Here is a 7,721-nt window from a genome sequence, read left to right as displayed (position 1 = left end):
TTATCACTGGCCGAGATTGGTGTTGGTTTTGGGGGTTTGTATACTAAAAGATGCTTCGGCGAATGCCTTTGTCAATCGGCTTGTGGTACGAAACCCACACCCATTGTTTTTTTGAGAATAAATAATATAATATAAAGGGTTTTATTATTGAAATATGATAAACAAATCTAAGATTTTTTACTAAGAAGGTCAAGTGGGGGAAATTATAAACTCTTGATTTTTAAAAGGGGACTTGGGGGGAATCTAGTAAGAAGAAAAACAATTCCCCTAGAAAAACCCATTTTGAACTTTGCTTTTTGTGATAATTCTCTTTACCAAAAGGGAATTAGTAACACCGGTGTGGTAAAGCCAAAAGGATCTAATCGAAATGTATTCTTTATTGCTATTGCAATATATTTCGAAAGTTTTTTTTTTATTTGATATTAATATAAATATTGTTTATTCAATCAAACCCATTTTGACTTATAATAGGGATTTGTACGTAATTTTAAGTTATGATATTTGGTGGTAAATTGAATAACTGAAGGTTTTAATATTATTTCATGAATTGGTGCCGTGTGGTATGATTAAACCCCAAAAGGGTGACCCCAAGAGGTTTTTAAAAGAGAATTTTTTTTGGGAAAAAAAAATTGGAATTTATTACGAAAAAAAATAAAGTTTCAAACTAAAAAAAACTTTTTGGAGAATTAATTTAATTCTAGTCACATAGCGACAAAAAATTAAATTGATGGATCAAGATAATCTTAAACGCGGGAAATATTATAAAATAAAATGGCCCCAAGTTTTTTGTAATTTGGTTTTTAAGGGGAGTGCAATTTTTTCTTTTGTGGAACAAAATAATATTTCTTTATAATATATTAAATTAGGGTCTTTGATTTAATTAGTAATTTATTTGGGTGAGCCCAACCAAATATTCAGGGACCCCAAAACCTCCCCCAACAAGTCCATTATAAATAGTGATGAGATGTGAAACCCCCACCATTCATTCACAACACTCCCCCCCTAAACCCAAAACCGCCGGGTCTCTTTCCCCCTCCTTGCCCTTTCGTGCCTTGGGACGTGGGAGAATTAGGGTTTTGTTTTGTTTTTTTATCTAATTCATAGGATTGCAAAACAATATCAGTTTGTATGGGTTTCTCAGATCTCTTAAGACATTATTGATTATTCAAATTAAAAATGGGTGATCAAAAACTGGGGGAAAAGGGTTTGGGAAAATTTACGATAAACCCAAGGGTCTCGGTGGTGCGGTAAACTACGATCATGATGGATCAAAAAGAGGTAACAAACGAATCTACATCGAATATTGCATGATTATGGTTTTTTTTGATGTTATATCTATAATCTAGTAAATTGCATGAAATTGATAATCATAATCATCTAAATAGATCCCTTCGGACCCCTTTTTTCCGTGTCTTCCTTGGGGATCCCCGCGTTTTTTGGAAAACCTAGGAGATGGATGTCCTCATCGTCGTAAGCCCTCCCCCCCCGTTTGGCCTAAAATCAATGAAAGGGGAACCGGGCGATTTCGGGGGTCTCCATGTTGTGGTGCATCCCCCAAAAAATTCTTCCCTCCCTTTTCCTTTTGGGAAATTCTTTCAAACAATTCACAATTGTGGGCTCCCCTTATAAATGGTCAAACCTTTTTCCCCCAGTCTTCCCCTTTTCCCCTTTTGGGGAGGTACACCCGCCCTTTTTTCCTTGTTTTCTCTAAACTTTTTGCGATAAAGCGACATCATCCAACCGATCTATATCCAAACTTGGGTGTTTGGAAAAAAAAAAAAAAGTGCCCAAATTCAAATTTAACTAAAAATAATGGATAATGTTAATTAACCGAATAATAATGCAAAAATGTATTTTTAATAATGAAAGAACCACGTTTACAACGATTAGCAACATTAAATAAAATATGGAATACCTTGTAATGCAAAAAAACATGACCAAAAGCAAAAAAAATTTTAAATAATGTTGAAATTTTAAATCAATGCACCAAATAAGCACTACAACTACACACCTTCATCAACAAAACTAACACAAACACAAAGAATGCAGGAAAAGAACTCAATAATGTAAAAAAAAAGGTAAACCACTTCTAGCAACATTAAAGTAGAGATGGAATACAGTTGTAATGCAAAAAAACAGGAACAAAATGCACCAAAAATGTTAAATCATGCATGAAATTTTTCCCTACCCACATTGTAGAATAATAATGATGCAAACCAAACAAATAATTCAGAAAATTTAATGAATAATGTTTAAAAATTTGCAACCAACTTCAATAATGTTGATATCCAACCGAATAATGCAGAAAAATAACTGCATAATGTAAACAAAAGGTAAAGCACTTCTAGCAACATTATCTCAGATATGGAATACAGTTTTAATGTCAAAAAACAGGAACAAAATGCACAAAACTTTTTGAATAATGTATGAAACTTCTCTCTAGCCGCACTGCAGAACAATAATGATGAAACCCAAACAAATAATTCAGAAAATTGAAGGAATAATGTTTAAAAATTTGAAACCACTTGGAAGAACAACTACCCAGCTATGTGAAAGAGTGGTAATGCAAACAAATAACCATAAAATGCACAACGAACGTTAAATAATGAACAAATCAATGAAAAAACACACAATCGGTTTCTTATAATGGCGCAGCATTCTCACATTCGGTCTGCGTGGGCTGGCTCTTGTAGGGGCGGCCTCTTTTTGACATCGCAAAACTAACACAAACAAAAACAACAGAAAGCGCGTTAGAAAATACACCAGATCCACAAAATTCGAACATTTAAAGCAAAGTCGACAATAATCGTCAAATTGAGGACGAATACAACCGAAAACCCTAAAATCAAACCAAATTCTACTCAGAAACCAACAATAAACATCCAAATATTAATAACCCATCATCTAATGCTCACTATTTCACATTTTTCAAAGAAAATTTACTAAAAAACGAGACTTAATACTCATACCATACACTAAGAACGGAGATGTATACTTGACCGACGGCGCTCGCGCTCTTAAAACTGAACTTTGAGACTCGGAATCATCGACCCACGTCGCTTTTCACTGTCAAACCCTGCTTCGAAGTCGCGGCCGGTTCAAAGCGATTTCAACGGCGGCGGCTAGGGTTCGGCTTGTTTGGAAAAATGAGAGAATTGTTGTTGATCGTGTTTGATTTGATAGAATGAGAGAGAGAGAGAGTAAGAAGTTGGAAGGTGTATCAAAATCCCGCTTAATTATCGGAACTGCCGTTTTGAAACGTGCTCCAGACATTATATTTTTACTATTATAACCTTATAATGCACAGAATGCTACTCATAATGCAACACGGGATTAATTTCATAAATCTAATCTTGACCGTCCACTACTATAATCTAATGGATGTGATTAAGAAGGAAATAGTACTCTAAGGGGTAAAAGTAGCTTAATGCTCCCATATATATATATATATATATATATATATATATATATAGGGAATGCGTTAAAATGACACTGTGACACCACGCTAGATGCAATATTATATATGCTAGACTCGCAATAGTATAAAACGCTAGACACGCAATCGGCGCAATCTATAGATTGCAGTCTAGCATTTATACTATTGCAGGTCGTGTTACCTTGCAGGAAAAATTGCAATCTAGTGTATTCGGATATTGCATCCGCGTAAAATTTACCCTTGAGCAATTTTTATGATTGTCACATGGCAGCTTATTATTCGTCCACATGTACAAATGATTGGCTAGGAATGGTGGTATGGTGTTACATATATATATATATGTATATATATATGGATGTGATAAGGTCCATGACTGAAATTCTGTCAAAAATCAAAGCAAATCTCAGTCATTGGATCTTGTGATGTAACCGTTAGATTAATAACACGTGTCATCTAATAATGTAAGATTGTGTAGTCTAATAATGTAGCTCGACTAATGTTGTAACGCGCATAAGTCTAATAATGTAGATTATGTAGTCTAATAATGTAGCTCGGCTAATAATGTAACGTTTATACCGTAATAATGTAGCTCGGATATTATGATCACAACTAGGGATGTCAATTTAGCCCGAACCCGATGGGCCAGCCCGAATAGACCGGTAAATTTACAGGGTTAGGGCCGAAAATCTATAAACCGATAAGAAATCGGGCTAATCGGGCTAGACCGATCGGTCTGCCGGGCTAGGCGGGCTGGGCTGCTGGGCTGCCGGGTCAGCCCGTCGGGCTATATACAAAAACCCTAAAAATTAAATGTGTGAGTTTTAATGATCTTTTCTCTTCCACTTCCCGTTGATGACTTTTCTACTTCCAATTGATAGTATTTAAATCACTTCTAGTTGATGACTTTTCCACTTCCAATTGATTAGTATTTAAATCACCGTTTCTATAGTTTCACTTTCACACATTATTCACTATTCCCTTTCCCTCTTCACCGTCGACTTCACAACGTGGCTCAGTTTGTTACTCTTTAGCAGGTGTTTTCTCTCTCTTTTCCTCCCTTTCTCTATTTGTTATGCGTGTGGGTCAGTAGGTATACCATTTTATATATGTATCATTGTATGCATTTGTTTAAAATTAAATTACTTTTTGTGCTTTGTTGTCAACATCTCTGTTACTGTGTGTATAATATGTCACTAAGAATAAGATGTACTATCAATTTATTTACATAATAATAATATAATGTGTATATGGATAATGGATGTATCTGTTTTTCAGTTACTGCAAATGAGAATTATGAGATAGCTTATATAGTGTATACATTATGATTTATTTTTATGTGTATATAATATGGGAGTATTTTAGATTTTTTAGCTATCGCCTACTGGAGAACAAAATTAATATTGGAATCATGAGATGGCTTATATAGTTATATACATTATTTGTTTAGGCATCATTTCAGTTTTATGCTATTTAGACATAAAAGGAATTTAAATAGTCAATAATAGCTTTATGCTTTATATTTGATTAGCCTGCTGGGCTAGCCCGAAACCCGAAGGTTTAGGGTTAGGGCTGAAAATTTGGAGCCCGATAAAATCTCAGCCTGATAAGCCCGTATCCGATAAACCCGGAACCCGAATAGGGCTGGCCCGAAACCCGCTGAGCTGGCCCGATTGACATCCCTAATCACAACCATCCAATCTAAGGATCCAAGGGCTGAGATTCGCTTTGATTTTTGACAGGATTTCACTTATGGACCATAGCGCACCCCTATATATATATATATATATTATATATATATAGGGAGATGATCAAAACAAGTATGTGCTTAAATCAAGAAATGCAACCCAAATCTTGGCCCTAGGATTAGATGATTTAATGGTCAATAACTAATCAAAAACATGGAAGGTCATAATTAAGCAGTTTTAGGTCATATTATAAGATTTGTGTTTAATATCATGTTAAAGATCTTTTTAGGTCTTGCTTTGTTAGCATGACCCCAGTATAAACTAACTATTACCTAAAAATGCCCTACGTATGACTTTGTTCTGCGTTTCTGTATTTAAATCTAATTTTCATAGATCAAAATCATATTATATATATATGGATGTATTTAGGGTTGGAAAATTTTTGACCCGACACATCAATCCGACACGAAGCCGCACGAAAATAATGCGTTTGAGTCAAGCCTTATTGGGTTTGTGTCATTATTGGGTTGACCCGTTAAGAACCCGAAAAATTCGGGTTGGGTTTGGGTTGGATGCGGATAACCCATTAAGTAATAATATTATTATTTTCATTATTTTTATTATTTATAAAAAAAATAATGCTTTACAAATTTCTTGTAAATCAAGATTAAATCGTGGAAAATGGCTTTTTATCATATAAATCAAGTTTAAAATTAGGTTAAATCGTGTAATATCAGGTTTTAATCGTGTAATATCGGGTTCGGGTCGTTATCGTGTCGTGTCAACCCATATTATATCGTGTCATTAATGGGTTCGGATCGTGTTCGGGTTTGAGGGTAGCAGGTCGGATTCGTGTTCGGATTGACAGTTTCCTTAACAGGTCAGAATCAGGGTAGGCCTTATTGAGTTGGGTCGTTATCAGGTTGACCCGATAACGCCCCAATCCGCACGATTTGCCACCCCTAGATGTATTCATCTCATTATGGTAATATTTGTAAAACATAAAACAAATCCCAAACCATTGATTATTTCAATCTAATGGCCGATTTTTATGCCATGTGTAATTAGTAATATTACGTTAAATAACGAAAAGGTTAGTTTAGGAATCCTCAATGCAGTGGTTATACACTTCCCATGATTATCTCCCCTCCATGTAGACGTGTATTTCATGGTTGATTTTCTTTGATTTTATTTTGATTTTCTACCATTTCTTAATCTCCTATCTACAGAAAGTCACGCATCTTTATGTTATCATTAATCTTCAGAAACTCAGCGTAATAGACAAGCTGCAAATCTTTATATCTCCCTAGACGTTCAGATTCTCGACTGTTTTTTCATAGTAAAACAACGATGGAAGAAGGTATGTCGATGTGTAATTTTAATGATAATATTTGTGGATTTGGATTGAACGTTGTGTGTAATTTTCAAGTAATCAAGGTATGCCCAAAGTTAGTGGCTTTCTCTTAGGGTTTATTATTCGAAGGGGATAGGTTGTAGCAGTAGATTCAGTGACACAACGTTCAAAAACTGGTTTGAGTTAGTCGAATTTCATATTTGTGTTTCCCTTCACAATTTGTGTTTAATGTATATCAAACTGTTTGTAATGTACGCCAACATGCATTTAATGTTATTACTCGGCTAATCAAACTACCAAACTAGCAAACTTAAATATGAAGTAATGTACTTGCACCCAACATGTTACCTTTTATATTTTTCACTCGAAGTCGATCCTAAGCGTCATGGACTCCAAGTGCTCATAGGAGCATGTGTGTCATTTATTAAACCCATTAAGATCTTGCAGTAGCCTCTGTACCCCTATTCTACACCGTAGGAGTTTTGACAGATATAGTATCTGTCATTCCCTTCGCGCCATAACCCACGATGGTTAGACCATGCAATGGATAAGGATATACAAGTTGAGTTCTCCAAATAGCCTAATAAAAAAGATGGTATCAAATTAGAATTTATACAAGTGGTTGAACAATCCATGTTTAAAGATATTCCCTTCGTCTCAAGTTACTTGAACTGCATTTCATTTCTGGTGGACCCAAGCTACTTGCGCCATTTACTTTTTTGGCAAAAACTTTATTTTCTCTTCTACTTTATTTCTTTCATACTTTATTTTCTATCCACTTAATCTTTAAACATCAAAATTTTGAATCTCGTACCCAAAAGAAACACCTCAAGTAGCTTGGGCCAAAGAGACTAAAGTGCAAAAATATAATGAAGTGTAAATTTGATAGTCAATTCATACCTGACTATTCCATTCCGCGGAATCCGTTCCAATATTTAGTGTACAGGTTACAGGAAGGCTATGGAGTATCCGATCAACTTCCTCATGCGCGTTTATAAATCTATAGCCATTTAATTGGATTTTTTCTTCCTTTTTACCAAAAATTAGGTATTAAAAATATTATAATATAAATTTTCTCCAAAAACATACATCTATAAAAAAATACTCACTTGTCTAATTAAACGTCCTCCGATATGAATATCACCGTTCCAAGGAACATTCACACGATTAGTAGATTGCACGCGACCAGTCCATGGATAAATCTGTAGTGGACATATACCATTTCACCATAACATATACAAATGCA

This window comes from Salvia hispanica, chromosome 5, assembly GCF_023119035.1.
Source record: "Salvia hispanica cultivar TCC Black 2014 chromosome 5, UniMelb_Shisp_WGS_1.0, whole genome shotgun sequence".
NCBI lineage: Eukaryota > Viridiplantae > Streptophyta > Magnoliopsida > Lamiales > Lamiaceae > Salvia > Salvia hispanica.
This window is presented reverse-complemented; position numbering follows the sequence as displayed.